The sequence below is a fragment of the Mustela putorius genome, unplaced genomic scaffold (assembly GCF_011764305.1).
Source record: "Mustela putorius furo isolate JIRA1106 unplaced genomic scaffold, ASM1176430v1.1 tig00000721_pilon_pilon_pilon, whole genome shotgun sequence".
NCBI lineage: Eukaryota > Metazoa > Chordata > Mammalia > Carnivora > Mustelidae > Mustela > Mustela putorius.
In genome coordinates this window covers 1,522,340-1,548,343 of record NW_025421456.1, presented here as the reverse complement: position 1 = coordinate 1,548,343, position 26,004 = coordinate 1,522,340, and the positions used below count along the sequence as shown (strand labels likewise).

At 39.6% G+C, this 26,004-nt stretch overlaps 1 protein-coding gene across 1 annotated transcript in view; it reads left to right on the top strand.

The window, feature by feature from the left end:
* Positions 1-12,777: 12,777 nt before the first annotated feature.
* Positions 12,778-26,004, top strand: part of NDNF (neuron derived neurotrophic factor) — a 40,670-nt gene continuing 27,443 nt past the window's right edge. Inside the window, exon 1 of the mRNA XM_004747988.3 lies at positions 12,778-13,340. The gene's annotated coding sequence lies outside the window, so the exon portion shown is untranslated. The remainder of the gene's footprint in view (positions 13,341-26,004) is intronic.

Genomic DNA, 26,004 nt, shown 5'->3' with positions numbered 1-26,004 from the left:
CCTTCAGCCTTGCCTGATCCCCCCCATCACCAAGCCGCTGGCAAAGCAGAAGTGGGTTATGCAGGGTCCCAGCCTCAACACCACAAAACAGGGGAGGGAGAGGGAGGTGGGTACAAAATGGAGAGAAAAGAATTTAATACCAGACACAAAATGATTCATATCCAACATACACCCATATATTTGAAAGGGAGCCTCATATATGTTTAGACTTCAGGAAAAGCATCATTTCCAAGCCCTAACAGTAAGGTAAAAAAATGAAAGTTCTCTCACTGTTTTAGGAAGATTTGTGAACTTTTCACTGCTTCTTAAATATTGATCAATGGAATGTGTAAATTACTCTCTTCTCCACTTTTGAGGTAACAATAATATTCTAGAGGTGTTCAATAAAACACTACAATATTACTCTTAGTTAAGAATTAAATGCAATGTAAATCCTTTCTCCATCTCCACTCCGAAGTGGAACTATTCTTCTACCTTAAATGAATGTTTGTTTCTATAAATGCTTGAATTAGATATTTCACCCACAGAAAGATGTCATATAAAAACAAGCCACTTCGTTTTTCCTTTAGGTTAAAATAAGTTAGCCTTTAATTTGGTTCTTCCCATTCATATTAGAAAAATGATTTTCTAATTCGGTGGAACAAACATAGTGCAAGAAACCTGCAATACACCAGGAGGGGTGCGTATTTACGTGAGTGTGTGTATTTATGTCAAACAGGATTTATGAGACTTGGCATCCCAAAATAAGAGCAAGAATTAGAATATAACTGTCCATCCATAAAAACAAAAACAAACAAAAAAAAACCTGTCCATCCATTCCTCTCCTACTTGACCTAATCCTGTAAAAGTCAGCCCCCAAAATATCCCCAAAAACATGAAAATGAATTTCCAGATTCATATCACCTCTTTTAAATTATGTGGATGACTCTGTTTTTTGAGCCTGTGATTGAGTCGGGATGGATTAGAAATGGCCACAAATTATTTACAGTATATCCCATCAAGGAATGGAGTATACTTGCTCATTTCTTGACTCCTCGCTGGCTTTGTGAGGTGCTTTTATCAACAGAATGAGGCAGAAGTGACAGTGTGAGAGAGACCTCCATTCCAGATGTCAAAGGGCCTTTTCCTCACTTCTGCCCCTTTTCTTCCAGGCCTTGGGGTTCACTGCCTATTGTTTCCTATATTACCTGTCTCCTTAGGATCTTTCAGGAACTTCCCAACACTATGGATTAGACAAGGTTCCTCCTGCTTTCTTCTCAGCCTAGGACTATCTCATTTCACATGCATGCAAAGCAGCAATGGCATGAGATATTACTTTAGACTGGTTCCATGACACATATTTTATTTATTTAATGTGTATGAGAAAAGAAGAACATAACCAGTATATGAAACAGATATTACTGTTTAGTTTGCTAATTTCCCTTTTAAATAAGCTATTTAGTAAAAAAGAAGGTCTGCAGTTTAAACAAATCAAGTAATAGTAGAAGTTATGTTTAAATACAGAAAACTATGGGGAAATTCTACTTTAGGGCATATTGGCACAAATCCCACTTGTTGCAAATATACAATCTAAATTACTTTCTCTCCTTTTCCTAAGAGGACTCTTCTACCTTTAAGATCTTCCCTGCTTCAGGTTTCTATCCCTTTCCCTTTCACTCAAATGGAAATCAAGCTCTTCTTTGAAGCTTTCCTAACTGGGAAGGAGATGGAAATTCTTGAAATATGGTACCTTGTCCACACCCACCACCAGTAAATGTCATTGTCCCTACTTCATTTTGTTTTCCATTGTATAAATATTGGCACTCCGATGTCACTCTAGATTTCGTTCTCAGTTACTCTAGATTTGGTGCTAGATTTTTTTCTTCTTGGATTTCTCCACTCCTCTGATACATTCACTCTTTATTTTCTTGCCTTCTTTACCTATTAAATCTTCAGCCTCTGAGCCCTCTACTACTGTCCTTCACCTTAACCATTTTGACTTTACTTTCTCCTGACTCTCTATTTTAAACTCTTAACCACTACCTCCTCTTCTCTTCACTCCTCCCTCTGCTCAAACCCTATTTCCCCCTTTCTTCTCCTACATGTGTCTTGCGGGACTTGCCTCAAAATAGAGAGGAAGAGCAACTAGGAGGCTCATAAATGTGTTTGTTCATGCAAAGATAGAGTCAGACATTTTAGCACTTTTGAAGGTCTTTCTGTACTTGGATGCTGCACTTTCTCAGTCAAATTACGAACATTCCGGTCTAGAATTGGTTGGATATAAGATTATCTTTAGTTATTGAATGAGACTCAGTGTTTAACACAAATTACATATTCCTCATAGGTCAGTGTGCAATTTTCCACATAGATAAGGTCATCGAGAAGTTCTTTCAAAATCAGAATGATATTCCTATGTTTTGACAGATGCACAAATGAGTTTTTTGGAGTTTAGTATTTCAAGTGACCTCTGAATTTCCAACCTATTTGAATGTTCATGATGTTATTTTCTTCTAATTGCAGAAAAATGCTCAACCCCTCAGCTGCAGTTTCTTCACAATGGGAATTCCCTCCGATTTTGACTGGGCACTGTCAGGTTTAGGAACTGAAACGGATACAGCGCCACTATGATTATCACGATAAGAGAGATATATGTACTTAGAATACAAACAGCTACTGACAAAAGGCTAAGAAGAGAAAAGAGAAAAATTCAAGGTTCTATATTGTTTATATTCTATTTATATTCCCCATATTCTATGGGGGAAAATGTCATATAAGGATTAATCTGAAGAATGAAGATTATTTAGGTTAAATTACCTAAACTTACATAAGCAAAAATCAGAATTTTTCTTTAGAACACCGGGAGTTTTCAGAGTCACATCGGGAGTCCATTGGAATGAAAGCTGTTTTCCCAAAATAATTCCAGTGATTCAATTACAATTTATTATCCAGAAAAAATGGCTTAACTCCTTTTACATGACCTGAAATAATGCAATTTTTTTCTTCAATAGAGCATAATGAGAGTTGAGAAGTTATGCTCAGAAAATGAGAACCGCCTCTGTTTCTCATTACCTTGAACATACAGATTTTCAATTTTACAGAGTAGTGATTCATATTTGATCTAGTTTTACAACAGAATCTGATTTGGCACACTGAAGGAAATATTAATACATTTCTTTCCTAGACGTGGTGTTTAAAACGAGAAATGTGACAAAATCCAGCCTTAACTGCTCTAATCCAAAATGGAATTTAGTGTATCTGAGTCTGATAATACACACAAAGAAGCTTAATGGAATTTTTAAATAATGTTATCCTATTTAAGAAAAGTTTTATTTTCTCAAAGGGAACATATTTATAAGAAATAGCTGAAAATGGATGTGGATATAACGGGAGTTGACTTATTCTTTAATTATTTAGTTCATTCCCCACATTTAGGAGGCACCACCTCGAATCTATTCCAAAAAGGGAGAGGACAGTGTCATAGAAGAAAGTGCTGACTGGGTTCCAATTTCTTCTTGGCAAGAAATACAACAAATTATGACAGCCTCAGTAGCCACATCTCTAAAATGGGCAACATGATAATACCTCTGGAAGAAGGCTCTTGGGAGACTAGTGAGCAGTAACAGTAGAGGCATGTAGACACCACTCAGTTAATACAAGGTTTAGACAGTCAAAGGGTTAATGAGGAGAGACCTTTTCTTTTTTTCTTTTTAAGTAATTGAGCTCTAGGGTTAACAAATCACTAGTAATGAAAACTAGTTGAATCAAAGGTATGTAAATCACATGTCTGTTTTTTCTTATGAGCTGCACATGTTAAAATTTTTAAAATTTTATTAGGCCTCCTATCCATCCCATTTTTCATAGACAAGCTCATTTGCTAAGTACCCTTAGGGAAGGTCCTACACTGTGTCAGTTGGATGGAGTTTAAATGGTTGTCTAGGGTGCCTGGGTGGCTCAGTGGGTTAAGCCGCTGCCTTCGGCTCAGGTCATGATCTCGGGGTCCTGGGATCGAGTCCCTCATTGGGCTCTCTGCTCAGCAGGGAGCCTGCTTCCCTCTCTCTCTCTCTCTCTCTGCCTGCCTCTCCATCTATAAAAAAGAAAAAAGAAAAAAGAAAAAAAAATTAAATGGTTGTCTAGTGAAAGGCTCAGGCAGCTAACTCAGTCTGGACTACTCCACCTCCGTCTGGTTTAATCTTCTAGACTTGGGACCTGAGAAGTTTGTGACCAGAACTGATAAACTGGGAAACTTTTGTGAAGAGCATGTGTGGTTACATTTGCTCTTATGGAATGCCAACAAGGAGCCACCAGATCAAATGCTGTGGTGAGACCCTCTTCTAAAAACTGCCCATTAACCTGACAGCACCAAAAGGAGAAAAATGAATCTGAAAATAGTTGCCACAAAAGGCTCCAAATAATATATCAGCTTGGAAAGTTGGTTAAGTGCAGAGGCTTTGGACCAGACCCCAGCCTGGCCACTTGTGCCTCTAACTCTTCTTCCTCAGCTGAGAAATATGGAAAATTATGTCCTTTTCACTGGCTATTTTAAAGAATAGACTAGAAAAAAATTATAAAGGGAAGGGTACTAGGTAGAGTACATTTTGTCAAACACAAATCACTCATTTTGGTCATCCTAATGAGCAGGTTCTGAATGTTCCTTTCATGTTTGTTTTTTTTTTTTTTTTTTTCACTTAAAAAATGGCCTTCTGATTAGGTAGAGGCAAATGATTTATGTAAATTGAATTTAAATATAAGGTGAATTGAATCCAGGGAGTAAGAACTGCCAATTATTTAGTATGTATTCTTGTATCAGGCACTTTACATATTTAAAACAGTCTAATTCTGACAACAACCCTATCAGAGAAATTTTATTATCCCCATTTTACAGATAAGAAAACAGAGCCTCAGAGGGAACAGATAATTTTCCAAGTTCACACAGGGACAGAGTTATTAAGAGGCAATGTAGGAAATCATACCCAAGACCTCTGACTCAGAAGCCTCTGTTTTTTCCACTCTTTCTCATGCCATTCAGCCTCACAACATTTAAAAAATAACCAGGCTTTGTGTCTATGTGGCTTAAGGCAGTATGATATCACTGGCATGGAACTATATGGTTCTTGGGTCAAACTGCCCGCACGAAAGAGTCTTCTTTTTAGCTGTGCCTAAACAAGCCATGAGATATAGAAAATAAAACAATTTTTAAATGACCCCACATTATAGGAACATAATCACATACTCCTGACTCCCTGTTATAGCTAAGACATTCAATAAATATTTGTCTGCCAGATCCTGAGGATATGTTACTAAAAAGACAGAAGGTACCCATTTCTTTCAGCCCTTTTTTTACTCCAGATTTTCTCATCTATTTTTGTGTGCATAGACCTTTAGTATCCTTACAATGTTGCTGCGAGCTGAGGCTTGAGCTATTTGTCACTGCTATGTAATTGATCTGGTGCAGGGTGCTGAAAACAGCAATCCGTGCTGATTTGGCCAAATAGCCTGGACCAATGAACAGTGATAGGACACCACAGGCTGAGACTCAATGTCATCAGTAGATTCCTTCTTCTAGAACATAAGAGGTTCTCAGGAAATGTTTTCTGGACTGACATTTAAAAAATTTTTAGTTTTTCCAGTACATAACTAATAAAGTATAATATATCAGAAATGTTTCTTTTCCTAATTGATATATTAAAATATATATTGAAATGCAAGGGTATATTGAAGGGTATATTGAAATGCAATGCATGAATAGATATATACTTTGAAGTGAGACAAATAGGGGATTTTTTTGTAAGAGGAGCTCATTTACTATGATCAAAAGAATGTGTCTTTTACAAACCAGGAGTGTTTTTAAGTGTAGCAAACGGTGCTTGCTTTAATGTTTTATTTATTTAAGTCTTCCTCATTGCCAAGAGGATCAAGTCCAAACCTCTTCTAACATGGCTACTCCAATCTGTCCAACCTATGTATCTCATTTTTCTGTATTAATTCCATTAGCCAAATCCATCCTAGCCAAACTGTACTCTTCCCTGCCTCTTAATGCCTGTTGGTATTTCCTTCCTCTAATCCTTTGCCAAAGACATCCTGTGACTTCGATACTCTCACCCTCTTCTCCATCAATCCAAGCCTTTCCCAAGGTGAGTAAGTTCTATTTTATGATGTTTATTACTCCCTTGGCAATTATCCCTTGGTGTCTGATGTTGTGACCGAAATTTGAAAACTAACTTATTTGGCATTATTGTGCTATAAGCTCTCTAAGGGCAGAGCTCAGTTCTGTCTTTTTAATAACATATCCTCAAGATCTGGCAGATAAATATTTATTGAATGTCTAAGGAAAGGAAAGAAAAAAGTCTGAACTCTTCTTGCAGAGTTGTCCTGGGCAAATATTATTCTATGTATTTTTTAGTATCTCTTTCGGTGGTGACCACAGTGCCTTGAACAAAGTAAGAATAAATTTTCTTTTCCATGTACTAAATTAATCTTTGAAAATCCATGCAAAACTATGTTTGAGGTTTTTAATAAAATTTCAAATTTTTTTTAGTCCAGTGATGCTTTTATAAGATAATGGTGATTCTGATTTAAGTTAATGTATTTAAATGTATCATAGCAATTTTTAAATATACCATTTTACTTCTCAAACAAACTAAACTCAAAGAAATTATGTTGATCATATCTATACCTTTATAATTAAAGTGATTTAATTAAGGCAGTTCTCTCTAGTAATGGCTTCTTTGTAACATTCCCTATATATGTCACTTCCTAAAGTAACTTTAGTCCCCAATAGGTAACATTCCCTCGATACGTTCTTTCTGTTCTTTCTTCCTTCGAACCTTCATTGACTCCACAGCCCTGTTCTGTAGCCCAAGATAACTGATTTACCTTTTGGGTCCCTACTTAGATGTTACTTTCTTCGAGAATATTTTCCTGAGGTCCCATTCCCACCTTCCTCATAGGCATGCACAGAATACCACCGCCGCTCCCCTCATTATATCACATGGTAATTAGCTAATTCTCCACTAGACTACAGCTCCTGGAGAACAAGGGCCCTGTCTATTCTTTTATTCCAGCAGCTAGCATAATGGCATATAGTAGGTACTTTACACATATTTATTACATGAATGAATGCCCTCAGGAAGAATGAAAGGTGACTTGGGCTTAACGTTTCAACTTTACATTGGTTCAGTGTGTGAGAGTCATGAAATTAGAAGTAATCATTAATTTCCAAGGAACTTTAGAGAACCACTTCAAGAATTGTGTAAAAACCTTTGCCATGGAGAGGGCAGGGTGGGGTGGGAAAGGGATTGAAACTGAGCCAACAGACAAAAGAATGCTCAGTAGTGGGAGGCCTGGGTGGCTCAGTTGGTTGGATGACTGCCTTCGGCTCAGGTCATGATCCCGGAGTCCTGGGATCGAGTCCCGCATCGGGCTCCCTGCTCCATGGGGAGTCTGCTTCTCCCTCTAACCTTCTTGCTTATGTTGTCTCTGTCTCGCTCTCAAAAAAAAAAAAAAAAAATGCCCAGTACTGATTCAGTGATATGGGCAGGACTAGGATACTATTCTGTCCAAGCTCCAGGATCTGTACGATGGTTTCCACCAGTTCTTTTGTCCCAGTCCCCAGAGTGGCGATGTTAACCACAACACTCTGCGAAGTTACATAGATGTATAGAAACTGTCCGTTTATGTGTAAAATAAGAAATATGTTGTACAGATACAATAAAGCAGTGGCCAATCAGTAGGCAGAATACTCTAATAGTATCAGTGACTTTCAGTCTATTTGATCTTTCCAACAGACATCTTTCAGTCTATTGATAATGTTTCAAAATCTATTTTCATGATCGAGCCTATTCTATATGACAGGGGTACTCAGGAACACTTTATAGTCTTAAAATTATTGAGGATCCCAAGGAGCTTTGGTTTATGTGGGTTATTGCTATCAGTATTCGTTATGTTAGAAATTAAAACATAAATTTTAAAAATATTCATAGATTTATTTTAAAATAACTGTGGTATATCTGCTACATGTTAACATTTCTTTCTGAAAATAACTATATATTCCAAAGAAAATAATTTAGTGAGAAAAGTGGCATTGTTTTACATTTTTGCAAGCCTCTTTAATGTCTGGCTTAGTAGAAGACAGCTGGATTCTCATATCACTTCTATATTCAATCTGTATTGCAATATGTTGTTTTATTTGAAGTAGATGAAGAATATCCCATTTTACACAGACATGTAGTTGGAAAATGAAGCAGCATTTTAATAACACTTTTAATAATTCTGGATATTCTTCTTTGATGCTACACCAAAATTCTACAAGTGGTAGTTTCTTAAATCTTCTAATTGCAGTGTGAAATATGAAACTGTGTCACTTAATTTTTCATACTCCATTATATTAAAATTCTTCGACCCATCTTGTACTTTGAATGGTTCTTTAACTTCGTGAATGATTTTATAACATCATCCGTCATTGGTCATTTGGAAAATAGTGGTTCACTGAGTCTTGTAGAGCTTCCAAATGTCAATATATTTCATTGTACAATATCAAAAACATATTAATTAAAATTATGACAATCTTAGTACAAAAGGCTTTGAATATAGGAAAGCTACCAAGCTCATGGTGGCAGAGACAAGTTTTCTAAATTCTTTATTTTTTACTTGAAAGCCCATATTTTTCATTGAAAATAAATACTTCCAGTTGTTAACCTTGAAGTGACAGGCTCACTTAATTTGTTTAGAAAAAAAAAATTTGCAAAACATCCAAGTGTAAATAACCATAGCTTGTCTGTCAGTTGTTCTTTCAAGTAAAAATATGTCTCATGGAAAAAAGCAGCTAGTTTAGCTCACAACCCAATTACCCAAGGGTTTTAATTCACGACTAACACTGTGCTTTAGAAGATGCCACAGAAGAATTTTATGTGTGCCTCCCATTTTGCCACACAGAATATTAAAAGGACAGAGTGAAGAGTTGAAACTTAATAAAAATGAATAAGTTTTACTGCTTCATCAAAGACATTCTTAAGTGAAAGTGACATTTGTGACAGTGGAGACGACAACTACTAGGAAGCTTGGTTCCACTGTCCTGATCCATGCTAAGGTGATAGCAGTTTTACCCATCACTGTTTTTGTACTCTTAGTGCAAATGTCAACAAAGTAAAAAAAAAATAATAATAACATCTTAGAACTAATATAATAATAGCTTTGGCCTTGCAGAACTCCCTGAAAGGTTTCAGGAACCCCAAGGGATCTATAGACCATATTTGAGGACTGCTGCTTTAAGACACAGGCTTGTTCAAGGAGTTCTCTTACACAGACTTTAATTATATTCTTAGTTTTATAATCATTTTGGGCTTTCCCCTCCAATTAAATAAAAATAAATGTCATAATCTAAAAGTAACCTCATAAATAAATAAATCTCTGCCAGACACTTGAATATGGCATACGACCTCATCCTCACAAAACATCTGTAAGTCAGCTATAATTTGTTCCATTTTTATACTTGAAAAGCAAAACAATACACTGAAGCTCAGTGAGGCTAACCTATTTACCCCATAGCAAATAATTACCTGAGTCTAGAATTAAATACAAGTCTGTCTGACTAAATAATGCCTTCTAATATGACATATCACTCAAGTCTGAGGATATTTAATATATATATATATATTTTTAGAAGACAGGTATATTGATATATACAAATCCTAATGTTCAAAACAGAAATATTTTTAGGGACTTTCATAAAAACAACCTTCACAGAGTTCTTCTAGAACTTGTTACATAGATTTGGTCTGTCATGAATTGTCCGTGTTAATGATAAGTCACTTTCACACCTTTTGGACTCCGTTTCTTTCTAATGGCAATTTTAAAGCACTATCTCAATCTCCGGTTTATTCAAACTCCCCACTAATTCTGTGAAATTTATGGGCCAGGTAGGGTGCCCTGTGCATACTGAGGAGGGAACTGACCCTCAAAGAACTTCATAGACTTCTTAGCCTTTCCCTTTCCACCTGTTTTTCCCTCAGTATCATCCAATTAAGACCAAGTGTCTCGCGTAAGAAAGCAAACAAAAATACAACTTCTACACACGTGCTTTTCTTATAATTTTTTTCTCCTTTCCCTCAAGTCCAAACTGTTAGGTAAAAGAGCTGGTGTTCTCTGTCCCCGTGATCCCACCTTCTCTACCTGCTATGATCTGGATCCTTCATACACATAAATTATAAACTACAGTTGCTTAGGTGAAGATCACTGAGACATTTGTAAGGAGTAGCAGTTGCTTCTCAGGCTGGCTGTCTTGATCATTCTGCCACATGCTGCACTGGTCAACAGTCCCTTCCTCTCTTGGTTTCATCAGCCTTGCTCTCTCCTAGTTTCCTCTTCTTTTTCTGGTCTTCAACTCTTTCTTTTGCAGGTTCCTCTTCTTCCATCTATTCCTACGTGAATGGAACATTGGTGCTCTGCCATGTTCCATCCTGTCTCTCCCTGGCTGTTTTCATCTTCTCCCTAGCTTTAAGAAATACCTGAAGGCTGATGATTCCTGATGGATCCTCCATTTTGGATTTCTCTCTCCGGAACACTCCTTCCAACAGCTTACCCAGTGCTGGAGCTCAGCTATCCCACATTTGCACCCAACTCAAGAAGTTTCAAACAGAACTCATTACATTCCTACCAAAAGTGCTCCTTTCTATATGTTTTTTTTTCTTGGCAAAGAGCATCTTCTCCTGCCTTCTTGCCCCAACCAGAAATCTCCATGTCAGTCTAGACAACTCCTATTCCCCACTACCCCCAATATAAACCATTACATCTTGTCTGTTCTATTTCCTAAATATCTCTAGAGCTGTCCCAACCTCCAGTTGGCACTTCCATTGCCTTAGTTGAAACCTAAATTTTTCTCTAGAAATAACCTCCTCACTGCCATCTCTCTTCTATTTGTCTTCCACAACAATAGCAGCCATAACTTTTTAAAACTCTTACTGAATGACAGTTAGAAACCTTAAAAGCTGTCCTTGCATAAAGCCCTTAGTGTTTCCCAGCCATGCACCACCTTCAGGAGAGTTTTGGCTCTTTGGGCCTGTAGAGCCTGGTGTGTCCTGGCCATGCTTACTTCGAGCCCCAATCCATCACACCTCCAGCTCCCAGGACACACCAAGTACTTCAACACCTAACCTCCTCACTTGCTCTTCTCTGTGGAATGCCCTTCCCTTCCCCATCCTTATCCGCCTGGCATTCTCTTCTTCGTCCTTCAGAAAACTCTACACTAAAATCTCTATCCATAATACCCACCACCCAATGTGGTGGGTATTATGGAGGGCACGCACTGCACGGAGTACTGGATGTGATGCAAAAACAATGAATTCTGTTACGCTGAAAAGAAATTTAAAAAAAAAAAAAAGAATACCTTCCAAAGAATAATTAGCTGTTCCCTTTCCAATGCTCCTACACAGAAATGTACCCAACAGGTACATTTATTATAGTGATATTTCCACTTCCATGTATGCCTCTGTCTTCCCACCAGGCTGTGAGCTCCTTAAAGTCAGCAGGCACTGTGTTTTACCTTGAAATCACAGCACAAAGATATGCATAGTACACAGTAGACATTTAATAAATGTTTGCTAATGAATGCCCAATGACCAGCTCTGGGTCATTAAATGCTGCAGTCATTTCTCCTGATCTGAGCAGAGACCAAGAGATCCCCTTTTCCCATCTCATTGGCTCATATCCTAAATAAATAAATATACAAGTTTGCACAGTGATATCAACATCTCTTTTAGCTTAAATATTCTATGGGTTTTACAAAACTACTTTGTGGACTATAAACAGGTTCATAAATCCATCTACAGCAGTATTCTGACCTAGGAGCCACAAAACTTCGGGAGCCCTCTGTGACCAGGTATTTAACAAAAAGACCATAGTTGTTCATAGGACCTCCGTAAGGCTGATTTTCATCTTCTTTATCTTCATTTATCTGCGGTAATCACAAGAGGGCAAGTATTTTTCATGCTTTCAATACTGACACTCGGAGAACTTAAAATTCGAGAGTATAAAAACCAGGTTTGCTGGAAACTAGGTTCGCATTTGGGAAAATGAGATCACTAAATCACTCAGTACTCCCCCTCCTTCCCCCGCCTTTTTTCGATGCCCTGGCCAGGTTGCTAATTAGGTAACTTCTTATCATAATTACCTAGTCAGCCTTAATGGCTTCACACACTCTGCTCCGTCTCTCACTGGTCCTGTAGGGCCGCTTTTCAATTGTTAAAACAGCTGCTGAGTTTCAAGCCGGAGGAGGCTCGGTGTGCGCCGAGGGGGAAGCGCTCCCTGAGTGAAGGCTATGGTAGGCAGGCGGTCGGGTGAAAAGTGGGACATGAATGCACAGTTTGCACACTCTGCTTTCCGCCTCCAACCTTCTGGATTTAGCTCGTCTCTCCACTCCCCCCTCCCCATCAACCCCAGAGTTCCCCCTTATTGTGCACCCGGGTCTCCCAGACAGTGCGATGGCCCCGCGTACGCCTCTCCCTAGATTTTGTGGCTTTGGGGGGTCTCGGTGGGCCTCCCTCTCCTTCCCTGCGACCGGCGGGGCGGCCAGGACGGCGGTAGGTCCCCTGCGATGCCGCCTGCGAGGGTCCCTGTTTGGGGAGTCCTGGGTCGTGGAGTGTGTGTGTGTGTGTGTTTGTGTGTGTGTGTGAGTGTGTGTTTGCGCGCGCGCGCGGTGGCGCGCAGCGGGAGGGAGGGAGGGAGGAACTGAGTGGGGGGGAGGCACCGGGCAGAGGAGGGAGGGGGCGGGCGGGCAGCGGTGGGGCGGGAGGGGGAGCGGCTCTGGGCTTCAGCAGTGACACTCGGGAGCGAACACACACACTCCCCGCTCGGAGCCGCGAGAGAGCGGAGCTTACCGCGCAGCGTACCCGCCGCCGCCGCGCGCCCGGCTCTCCTTGCGTCGCACTCCAGCCAGGCGCCGGTGCCCCGAGCGGCCGCCCGCGGAGCCCGCGACAGCCCCGCTGGCCTCGGCAGCATCCTCCCGCCGCCCAGCCCCCGTACCCTCCCCGCCTTTTAAAAGGACCTCCCGCCACTTCCCCGCTCTGTCCCGGGATCCCCCAGCCCCGGGCTTCTCCCCGCTCCACTCCGCAGCAACTTCGGCGGCCCGCGCGCCGCCAGCCTCGCCCGCCTTTGAAGTTTGCAGCGCCCACCGCAAAGTTGGGACACTTCGGCCGATTTAATTTTTCTCTTTTATCTGCCTCCTCCTACGCCTCCCAGCCCCTTCGGTTCCTGAGTACTGGTGCTTAGCATCTTGGCCGGTGCCTGGGACGTGGACTGTTTCGCACACCACACCTCGGGGAGGGACTTTTCCTCTCACCCTCCCAGGAAAATCAAACAGATTTTTTAAGGTAAGTAGCGAGAGGAAAGCAAACTTGTGACGCCTCGACGCCTTAGCCCGCCACCCCAAGACCTGGCACAGGGAGTGTTCACACCCAAGGTTTCATCCGGGGTGGGGGGTGGAGGCGCGCGACCCCTAAGTCAGAGGGGCCCAGCGAGGCTCTCCGTCACCGCTGGACGAGGGCGCCAGATCCAGAGGAGCAGAGGGCTTTAGGGGCGTAGAGCAGGTCTCCCTCGGTTTTCCACGCTGGCTTCGTGGCTGGGCGGCGCGAACGGTGTTAGGAGGTGGAGAGACAGTTGCACAGGCCGGGGACACTAGGTTCCCGGTGCCCAGGATGCGGCGGAGTCCGGGGAGCCACAGAACCTTTATCCCGGACTTGGCCTGGACACTTACTTTGCCCGCCCGCCGGGAGGGCTGCTGCCTCCCCCTCTGCTTCATGCCCTCTACCCTTCGCTAGAGAAAGTCAGCGGGACTGGGTGATAGAGGCGCATGAGTGTGGGACGAAGAGGGGTCTGGGATGCGCATGGGCTCGCCCGCGGGCAGGACTGAAGCGGGTTCCTGGCGGGCGGCCCCATCCCCGCAGCGGGGGCTCTGGGATCTCGGTCCCCTTCGGCCAGCCGAACCCCCACCGCTCTGGCTCCTCGTTAGTCCTCTGCCTGCTAAGCGAGCATCGTTAGAGAAACTTCCTCGAGCTAAGCAGGGAGGCCTGGGACCGGATCCTGCTTTTGCCGGGGTACTAGAGCAGCCACCGAGGGGACCTTCCCTCTCGCGCCAGACCCAGCGACAGAGCGTCGTGCCCCAGCCCTGTCTGTGCACCAGTCGGTGTTCGCTCTAGTCGGCGCTACCTTCAGTGCCACGGAACTGAGAGTTGGGGCAGCCCCGACACTCGGGAATCCGAACGAGTGGTTCCACGTCCCAGCTGTTCTCCCGGGACATTTCGCAAACTGCAGAATTTAGGTGCGGTTTCGTTTCATTGTGCGCCCTTCCTGCCTCCACCCACCCGGTACACCCGCCGGGGGCTGGAGAATTCGCCGCTGCCCCCGCACCAGGTCCAGGCGGGTCGCGGAGGCCCTTGGAGTTTGCCGTGGGCACCTCTGCAGGGGCGCTGAGCTGTTCTTCGGGCCAGGTCGCGGTTCCCCTCCCGGTCCCCTTCGGGGCGCTGTCCATCTCCTGCTCTGGGTACAAGGAGCTCCCTGAAACCAAGACCTTGAGCGAGAAATGAACCTGAGAAACTCTCTGGGTTTAATTTTTTTTTTTTTTTAAACATAGTTCCTTTAAGCAACTTAGTTGCGCTGATTAATTTGTCTACTTTTCATCATCATTCGATCCTGCTATATCAAAAAACAATTTATTTTTTCATTCAGTCGCTGACCTCTCCAACCACACTACCCTCTTCCCCCCACCGCCCTCGCCCACCCCTTCTTTTGCCTCGCTTCCTGAACCCTTTTTCTTTTCTGAAGGAGGGAATCTCCGCACCTCCTCCCTTTTTCCTCCCACCCGGTCCCTGAACGCCTGTGAGAACGAGGGGAGTCGTCAATGGAAATAAATAGGACCCCCGCTCCATTCTCCGCCCCCTTTAAACAAGTAAAATCCTCCCTGGGCTGGCAGAAGTAGAGATAAAACATCCCTCCAGAGGGAGCGGTTTTGAGGATTTGATGGGAATGAATTGTTTTATTATCCTGAAAGATGTGATGGATGGATGCTAGAGCAATATGGGTACAGATCAGAGTGTACTGAGGGCTCTCAGTATTTATTATTATTAATTATTGTTTATTAAGGGTAATAATAAGACCATACCCTAGCTGAAGACCATGTTTATATTTGGTTTTGTTTTTGGGTCAGTCTCTTATTACAGTGGTCTCAGAAAGTGAATACACCAAAACGATATTAATTTCTTACACCCTTTCTGCATATGGAATTAATTAAATGTCAAAAAGATACTGTCATTTTACCAAAGTTTTAACCCATGAACTTTTAGAAGGTTGCATTCTTATGAAATGCCCTCGTTTGCCTCAGTCTGTCTCCTTAAAGTTCAAAAACTTGGCAACATAATTAATTATGGTCCCAATTCCCATTTTCAATCTAAACCTATATGCAGGATTACATTAAAATATCCCATCATTTATCCTTTAAAAGTGACTCTGATGAGTTTAAATTCTTGGGGAAGGGGAGTCACCTGGGAATGAGAGGTCCAGAAGTTAGAAAAATTAGTGACTATTTCAGATTTCACTAAAAAAATCCTTTAATTCCTCCTTTAAGGAATGAAATTAACAAGTGTTTTCTCTGTGTAATTCTGAACTTCAGTGAATGTCCTTAATCTTTACCATACAGTAGAAACACAACAGCTTGAAGCTTTGTCTGTATTGTTTTCATTTTTATGTCAGGACGTTTTATTCATTAAACCTGTATGTGGAAGTCACAGGCTCCACGTGGCAGCAACACTCTGTTTTAATTAGTAACTATCATAAAAAAGAAGCTAGAACTCTGTAATGGGCCTAAATTGCTAGGAATTATGTGTGGTTTAAATTACGCATTTATTTCAGCAGAAATGAAACCATGAATACAAAACATCTTTTAATCACTTGCAGACACAGCTTTTATCTCTTAAGATGTAACAAAATATATAATTGAAAAATATCCTTCTAAGAATGAGGGAAGCCCTGACCCTCATTTTATTTGTCCTGGGCCTATTGAACATTCATGTGGTAACATGAATAGTAAGCAAAGAGTGATGTCATAACCTTGGCAATACCATGCTGAGGGCATGCTTACATTCAATGTAGCCATCCTGGATCCGTCTGCAGATAACTTAATGTAGCAACTTCTTCATCTGGCTTCATGAACCTGGTGATTCAGATATAGTTTTCTCACTGGAATTTATTGACCAGACTCTCCATGTGATAAGGGAAAATTTGTGTTGTAGAACTCTAACTATCTGGGATGAAGGTGGGAAGATAGAAATAAAATATACCTGTCAGTTGTTCTCTTCCTGTATTTGTTTCTGTAGTATTTCTATTCAGTGTACCAAGAGGCCAGAATTTTTATTTTCAAACTGATTGTGTTTTTGTTGTTTTGTTAGGACAGAACTTGTCCTTCATTTTGCAATGATGAATGAGTAGATCTGGAAATGTAAGGACTATGCCTGAGTTAACAGATAGCAAGGAGTAGTGTGAATTCCAAAGGATGTGCACTAAAATTATTTTAGTCTTTCTTCCCTTAGTTATTCCAGTGACCGGGTGATTGAGTCTAGTGACCAAGCAGTGCTCTCATGCTTTTTTTGTTCCCTATTTCTGTGTCCGGTCTTGTTTTGGGGAGCCCTGCCCTCATCCTAACATCTAAGTTAATGAACGGCAGCCAGTGTCAGCTGCCATCATCTTATTCACCAGGAAGAAAGCATATCCCATAGCCATCCCTATTGGGTGAAAAGCAAGTGTAATCTACAAAAGTTGTTCAGATTATTCACTTGACCTCAAAACAAGGTCTAGAACCTCTAAATATCTACTTTGGAACAATTATTCCAAAGAATATAATTTATTCATTTCCAGTTGATTCACAATCATTCAGTAGAAACAACTAAACAAGTTATAGTTGAGTAGTAAACAGTAAATCACACTAAATCTTTACTTTCAGACTGACTTTAAAATTAAAGCCCTCCAGTACTTAAATACTCCATTTAAAAATGCTTTGCAATTTAACCCTGAGGTTAGGCTAAATTCTGCCTTATTTTAACATTATATTACAATGCAAATTGACACCTATGTTACACACACTCATGCTTCCACGTGTTAATTTTCAACTAAGAAGAAATGTAAATACTTGGCTGTTACTGTTAAAAAGAATCACATAGCATGACATAGAAAAACAAAATTGCCAATATTTTATTATATCATATGGTGATATGCTGATCCTAAATTTAGTTAATATCTCTGAGAAGAACCACACCATTTTAGGATGAATGTGTTGGGATATGTATATAGATCTCTTGCCTCTTCTGAGAGGACACCTGGCATTTTCTTTCTATAGCCCACCAGCGCCCAAGCCATGACAAATGCAGGTATATTCCTGGCTGCTTACTTCTTGAACACATTTCCTAACGCCAAAGATGCTATAGTCATACCTTCCCCCTTTCTTTTGGTATGTTACTAATAACTGCAAACCAACTAATCCTTGCATTTTAATATTTTGAAATATTTAGAAATTATAAAATATATAATATTAATTGACCCAAGATTTTAAAAAACATTTCTAGTTTTACATTTTAAAAATTGAGAGTAAGGGTATTTGATCAGTATGGAATAAAAAGCAAACTGGCAATATGTTTCTGCAAATTTTACCCTTTGGGATAGAGACAGATTTGACCACAGAACAGCTGGATTTTGGGTCCTGTTACAATGTCAATTTTTTTTTAAGAACTCACTAAACTAAATGTGATTTAGACCTCAAGTTTTTAAATCTAGAAACTTCCAAGATTACATGTCATTATTCCTTCAACAATTTCCGGATCCCTTGGAAACTGATTTATTTTAGTAAGTTGGTGAGTAGCTTTTGGTTTTGAGTTGTTAATTTTTCCATGTTTCAAATTTGAAAATGACACATATTTAATATTTTATATATTTCTCTGAAGTATTTATTTTTAGTTTCACTTGTGAAAACTCTGAATGAATCTTTAAAAAACAAAAATGTGGCAGAATGTATATAGTTAACTTTTCCAATGTCCCTTAATTGTTCTTTTGAAAAAAATTGCTGCTATTCTTTTGAAAGAATTGTTTCTATATAGTTATGAGAAAAGAAAAAAACATTTTTAGAAACAGTGGGTTATATAGAGTTTGGAAGGAACTCAATAAAAACACAATTACATGATTAGAAATCGGCTCATTTGAACAAACCTCTTAGACACTGCCTCTGCAGTGTGGAGGTTTTAAATATAATAACCAAATAACAAAATCGAGTTAGCAATATGCACTCATTTTCTAATTGGAATGATTACAGCCAATATCACAAATAGGGGTCACTGACTATACTGTATGATAACTGTGCAAGTTTCTGTCTTCTCCCCAACACTGTCTTCTTCCAGTTGTGTGCTTGGAGGACATATATTCCACAATCTAAAGACATAGTCAAAAAATATGGGCTATATTTAAATGCGTGTTTTATCCATAACTAAAAATCATAAGTACATAGATCTTGTTCTCCGAGGCAATTGTCCATAAGCATACAGATCTAAATAAAATGAGACTGAATTTTATCCTTTCTCTAAAAGAAAGACTAAAACCTGAAGCCATAATTAGAAAGATTTGTAAAGGGTGATATCTTGTTTTTGAAATCACCATGACTGTGGTTAAAGTTATAATACAGAAACTATGAGCAAGTGTTTATTTATGAAGATGGAGTGTATGGATAGTTGACAAATAAAATGAGGGGCAACATTGGGATGCTTACCTGAAAATATTGTATTTAAAAGGGGAAAGCTAGTGTGAAAGGGATTAATTTATGTAGGGTTAGTTTCTCTGACTTAGGTGCTACAAGTGTTTGGTGCCTCCTGGAGTATAGATGGTTAGAATTTACAGCACATCGTAGTGAAAAATAAACCTCAGCAATCCATATGGACTTAGGAGATGGCTTTGATTACTCTCTTTTATTCAGGTCATGTGTACTCAAAGCTCACTGGCATTGCCAAATGTAACATTATGCATTTTATTTCTGTAATAAAATATGTTTCTGATTAAATTATCAGTCATACAAAAAAAATCAACTCACATAAGCATGAATGTATTTGATCCGTTTTAGTTATCTTGTTTAAAATACACACAGAAAATAAATACACTTTACCCATAAGAATACACTAGTAAATATGTCCTGGTTGAAATCTAAATATTATTCATATGTTGATAGCACTCAATAAATGTTGTAATTCATATTAAATCCCAGCATTCACTGAAATTGATAATATAGTATCAAAAGCTTCACATTGGGATTGGTTCAGAAGTAACTGGATCCTGTAATTGGAGAGAGATTTGTTGCCAGCAGCGGTAACGGTGATCAGAAACAGCAGTGGTAGCTAAAACACCTGGCAAACTGAGAAAAAAGAGCAATCATTTAGCTTTGGGTCTCCCCAAGTTTCAGATATTTTAGTTCTCGGGTGATCCTTCGAAGTTTGCTAAAATGTGCTATGAAAATATATTACCTTTTTTTATGGAAAATGAAACTGCTCCCTAAATAGAAGATATGGATTGGACCCTCTGATGATCCCAGTGGCAAGCATAACTGTATTAGTAGGTGGACAAGCAGGCAGGTCTTATGGGAAATGGCCTGAGGTCCTGGGGAAGCCACCCTGCCCCCAACTGCTACCAAGGCCTCTTGTGGTACTAAAATGCTATCTGCAAAAAGATGATTTTTCGTGGTTTTTTTTTTTTTTAAAGATTTTATTTATTTATTCAAGAGAGAGAGATCGAGATCACAAGCAGGCAGAGAGGCAGGCAGAGAGAGAGGGAGAAGCAGGCTCCCCGCTGAGCAGAAAAGACAATGCAGGGCTTGATGACAGGACCTTGGGATCATGACCTGAGCAGAAGGCAGAGGCTTAACCCATTGAGCCACCCAGCCGCCCCCTGATTTTTTGTTTTTAAAATAACTTTGTTTTTGAGTGTCCACTGTAAATATGAAAATGCCGCTAAGATGGGAAACAGGGTAAGCTGCTGTCAGCTAACATCCTCCCAAGATGTTAATAGCGGGACAAAGCCAGACTAGAAGAAGGCTAGTTTAAGACGGAATTTTAGAAAAGGGAGGGATACTGACCTTTGGATCTCTTGGCCTCTTCTTCTTTGGACAGCCTCCCGTTAGAATACACCTGTTCTTTTCTCCTCTTCCTCTGATAGTTGCTTCTCAGTTTCTTATACTCTAGAAATTATACCTGGGGCCAGGTTTGTGGGCCACAGCTGGAATGGCCCCATTGCTTCGTTGAATGCTCTTCTGTCACCATCCTGAAGTTCATAATTCTTGAACAAGAGGTCTTTCATCGGGCCCCACAATTTTTTATTTTATACTGAGACTACAAAATATGTAACTCATCTTCTTTCTACCTTGATGCGAATTTAAGATAGAGAATCTATATGTTGAAGAACTGGTAAGGACATTTGAGATTATCTTTGCAACGTTAAGTCGAGTGAATATTTGTATCAAAAAACTTATCTTTTCAGTAAAATGAAAGAAACAATACTCTTTTAAACAATTGAGAGACTGAGCAGGTATCTAGCTTTTGATAGTGCTGATCTTGTAAAGCAGAGGTCTCTAAAAGGGAGTGGAGAAAATATCAAAACTCTATTTAAGCTTACTTTTATGTATAAAGGAGGAAAAGAGTTTTGTTAACATTATGTAATATATTTATTGGCAAAGTCACTCTTGCTCAGCATATTGGATGATCACTGAAAAATCAGTAATCAGAGGTGACAGCTTCTGTGAAGTAAAAATAATAACAGGTGAAAATAATGACATTCTAATCAGCTCTGACAAGGAGTGAGCCCTACCCAAAAGTTAACCAGAAAAAAGATGTGGAGTATAGGGGTTTTTCCAATGTAATCAACTATGATACTCATCACAGTATAGAATGTCTCAAATAATGTGTGTGTGTGTGTACATATATATATATTATTTTATTATATATATATTTACTTAAATAAATAAATATGTATTTTTATTATATATGTGTACATATACACACACATATAAAATATATATAATATAAATATATAATAAAATAACAATATATTTTATATATATATACACACACACATATATATCTATAAAAAATCCCAATTCTAAAAGATTTGGAGACACCACATTACAGGGCCAGAGATTTTCAACAGAAGCTGAAAGAGCCCTCAAATAAATCAGTCACCATTATCTTTAAGTATTCTTAGTTATATGTATAAGCATTTGATAATTCATCTGTTACCAGTAAATAGATAATACACTCCATTATGTTCTGAAAAATTCAGTATTCCAAGAGTTAAAAAAAAGTTACCTAATCTTAATGCTCTTGTAAAAAAAATAATTGTGTTACATTTTGAAATTTATATTTAAAATTGTATTGTCTCTCAGTAAAGTTGCCGGTTATTAATTTACACCAAAGTTGTTTCTGTGTTTTGAATTTCACAACGTGAATGGAAATTATCCTACTTATTAACAGTATTATAACTTCTTAAAACCCTCAGTTGTTCACAAGGTACTTCCACATCCATCATTTTCTTTAATCCTCACGGGTACCCAGTAAGGAAGATATTAATCCCCTACTGCTGAGAAGTCTGAAACTCCATTTCAGCTAAGAGAATAAACTACACTCACAAACTTTTAAAATAAAGTGGGGACTCCTTGGTTCCAGAAGCAAAACTGATGGAAATGTCTAAAACTTTTAAATTGAGATTAGTTTCCAAATTAATTTGCAAGGACACAATTTACTTGGAATTTTTTTTTTGGTTACAATTTAATGATTCAAAAAATCATTAATTTAGTCTAAATTCACAAGACCTTAATCGTAGACAGTTTATGTGCTAAATGTTTACTGGTTTGGGTCATGGTTAACTTACTAGGTAATTTTGTGGCGGAAGATGAGTACACTTTTTTACACTTAAATCCATATGTGTTAAGGTACAACACTGAAAAATAAGTAATCTGTAGACTCCCTTCTTAAATTAGTGGTAATTCATAAGAATTCACCTCTAAAGTCATTCCAGTATTCTAAAGATTTTTATTTATTTATTTGTCAGAGAGAGAGCGAGCGAGAGCGAGCACAGGCAGACAGAGTGGAAGGCAGAGTCAGAGGGAGAAGCAGGCTCCCTGCGGAGCAAGGACTGGATCCCAGGACGCTGGGATCATGACCTGAGCGGAAGGCAGCTGCTTAACCAACTGAGCCACCCAGGCGTCCCATCATTCCAGTATTCTAATAATGTGGCATTTTTAAGAGATATAAGATTTGAAGTTAAATCTGTTTTAAAAATTTTTAAATAGGGGAACCTGGGTGGCTCAGTTGGTTGGACGACTGCCTTCAGCTCAGGTCATGATCCTGGAGTCCTGGGATGGAGTCCCACATCGGGCTCCCAGCTCCATGGGGAGTCTGCTTCTCCCTCTGACCTTCTCCTCGCTCATGCTCTCTCTCACTGTCTCTCTCTCAAATAAATAAATAAAGTCTTTAAAAAAAATTTTTTTAAATAAGTGTTTCTACATTTCAATGTAGTTCTACATTTCAATGGAATACTGAGAGTTGCTGTAGATGCATAGGCTAGGATATTCCAAATACCCTAAATACTTAAAGCCCTTTAAAACATAATGAGGAATAAGTCAGCTCCAACAGTGAAAATATTTATACACCCACACATATTAACACTTCAGCCAGCAAGTTCAGCCTATAATTGAAAAAAAAAATCTACATTTAAAGTTTTGTTCATACTTGCAAAGCAGTGACAACAAGGAGGCAGTTTTGAAACATCTTTTTCTCTTAGCAGGCTCTATGTTGTGTAATGACCGCTGATGACAGTTGACCCCCTACACTCACCAGCTACAGCCTTTCCCTAATGCATCCCTTAAAAAAATTTTTTAAAGAAGAAAAACCACGCCTAACTGTGTATCTTACTTTTGGGGGAAGGAGGGGAAGGGATGAAATAATTGTGGTCAGGATTCTGTGGTTTGTCTTCTCTCTGATTGTTGCAGATTTATGTGTTTGTATTATATCATCATAATTTACTGTAAACTGTTCATTAAAAGTGACCGTGGGGTCTGCCCGCATTATCTGCCTTTTGAGTGCCCTGTTCTTTAATCATCTCTTAATCCAGAAATAATAATGCAGAACATCCCAGGAACTGAGCCTGATCCTCAGCTCTCTAATCTCAACACGTGCATCTGAAATCCTTTGCTAGATCTACTGCCTGCAAAGCCTGAGCACACTCACCTTTGAATCCCTTTAATCCATCTTTGTTTGTTAAACAATATTGATGCCCCCAGATATGGTCTCTCAAGGTTAACAAAAAGAATATTAAGGATTTCCTACTGTTTGTGTGATTATTTTTAAAAACTCAACATCTTGGCCTCTCCTCTGTGCTCTAGTCAGTCTTTGAGGAAAGAGGAACTTTTTATCTGATAGATTAGGTAAATTCTGATAGAATAACCTGATGCTGAGATTCCGTCTGATACCTGTTTAAAGAGCAGGCCAAAACATGTATCTTTTGTTGTTGAGTAAAATGTTGCAACTAGTTAGAGAAGCTGTTTTATACTATGTGCAGATAAACAGGACTTCTTATTTCAAAAGAGCATTCACATCCACTATCTTAAACCTCATAACAACCCTGGGAATAATTGTCTTCATTGTGTAGATGAGGAAACGGAGACCAAAAGAGGTTAAGAGACTTGCTCCCAGTACAAAAGGCAATAATGGTTTAGTCAGAACTTCTTCCGCTCAGATCTTCTTACTCGAAGTCCAGCGGATCATTTTCGGTTTTACTTTGGAAGCCTTTTAACTGTTCCCAAACGTGGAGACATGAGACCAGAGAGTGAACTACAGAAAGAAAAGACAGGGGAGACGTTAACTTCCCTTTCTTTAAGGTTCTCTCAACTGTGAGATTGTCACGATCCAGTGTCCTTGGAGAGTATTATCTCATCTCTCCAAAGACAGGGCTTACGTTTATAGTTTGTTTTTGGCCTAGGATTTTGTAAAAGGGGTCGCAGAAGAAATATGTATTTGAAAACTGTTACTTTAACTTATTTCATTTTACAAGAACAGGACAAATGCATACTTGTGTGCCCCCCCCTTTTTCTTTTCTGGAAATAAGAATAATCTAGGATTTAACATTTTTAACTATTTAAGGTTCCTGATACATCTGTCCCACTCTTCTATCTTTGGGTTATATTATCCTGATTATAGTTATTTTTAAATCAGTACGTTGATTTTGTCCTGTGTGTTGGTCCTGGAGGCCACCACAGAAAATCTGACAGCCGACAGGCTTTACTGCTGTCTTATCAAAATAAGTTCCAGTGCAGGGCAAGAGGCAAACTTCCAGGACCATCACGAACTGGGAAAATAGAGGATTGGGTCCATGGAACCAAATGCCAATTTTTAGTCTATGGTATTTATTATTCTATGGTAATAATGATTTCATCTTGATAGAATCTTATTTCTTAGTATTTGCCAACTCCATTAAGTAGATGAATAAATTAGAATCTTGTCACAATCTCCTAAAAATTGCACAAGGCCATTTTTGGGCTTTAATATAAACACAGACATATTCCCCAGAGCAAAAAACCTGCCATCTTCCTCCTCCTCCTCTACCTCCTCTTCCTCCTCCTTTTCCTCCTCCTCTTCCTCCTTCTTCTTCTTCTTCCTCTTTCTCTTCTCCCTCTTCTTCCTCCTCCTCTTCCTCTTCCTCTATGTAAAGAAGGTAGAGAAAAGAAAGCCATGAAACTGTGTGGATGTAATAGTAGTACTCACAGTAAAAAGAGGAAAGGATGTGTATAATCTGCATGTCATCCATGCTGAATAGATGTGTAAAACATTAACATTTGGTCATGAGTAAAAATTGGAAATCAGGAAGTTCAAATAACGAGGGGAGGGGTGCCTGGCTGGTTCAGTCCGTAGAGCATGCGACTCTTGATCTCAGAGTTGTAAATTCAAATCCAACGTTGGGTGTAGAGTTTATTTAAAAATATATCTTTTAAAAAGTATAAATGGTGCAAATACTGGAGAAGAAAATCATAGTGCCACCATTATCAGATAATCAGTCACACGATTGGAAGAGACAGCTACTCGAAGTGCAGCCCACGAACTATCAGCATCCACATCTCCATGGAGCTTGTTAGAGAGGCCGAGTGAAAGGGCCCACCCCACATCTTTTGAAACAGAATCTGCAACTTAATAAGAAAGCTGGGTCATGTGATTGTACATTCAGGTTTGAGAAGCACGGTCCATAGCATTTGTTCCTATTCTCTGATCAGAATGTATCCCAGCCAAACCATATTCTACATGTTTTCAGAGGAAAGAGGTCCTCTCAAGTAATGCACTATGTTATTCTTACTAAGACATGACTGTGTTCTTAAGGACAGAAGAAAATGCATCCTTCTCCTAGGCTCCTGGACCATCCAGCATCTGCCACCCATCTAATAGCAACCAGCTAACAGGTTTCCATGAGGTCCTCCTCAAAAGACTGAAGAAATATCCCAAGTTTTTGAGTTTTACAAAGTAGCCTATTTTATACCCATAAACTTGCCAAAAGCACCCATGACTTATTTCCTATTTAGCTTATAATCTCTCTCGCAAAACAAATTCCATAAATCAGCAATAATGAGCAGTTTGCCTATTTTGGATTTTATTTATTTTTTACCCACAAAACGTCACGAACACTGGCTTGGTGTTTAGGTTCCGTGATCAGCATTATACCTGTTGTAAAAGATAGCATTGCGTTTCCTTTCTGCAGAACCTGGGCATCTCAAGAATACGTACAAACAGAAGTTAAAATGGTCTGCAGTAGAAGTACACACACTGGAAAACACAACTCGATTGCCCAGTGGTTGTAGATGCTTAGGTTGTGAAGAAAGAGTAGGATTCTGCCACCCAGAGAAGCGACAGAGACAGAGGAGGCCTCCAGGGCCCGGGACAGGCATTAGCACATGCTGGGAAGGGGAAACCCCGTGTGGGG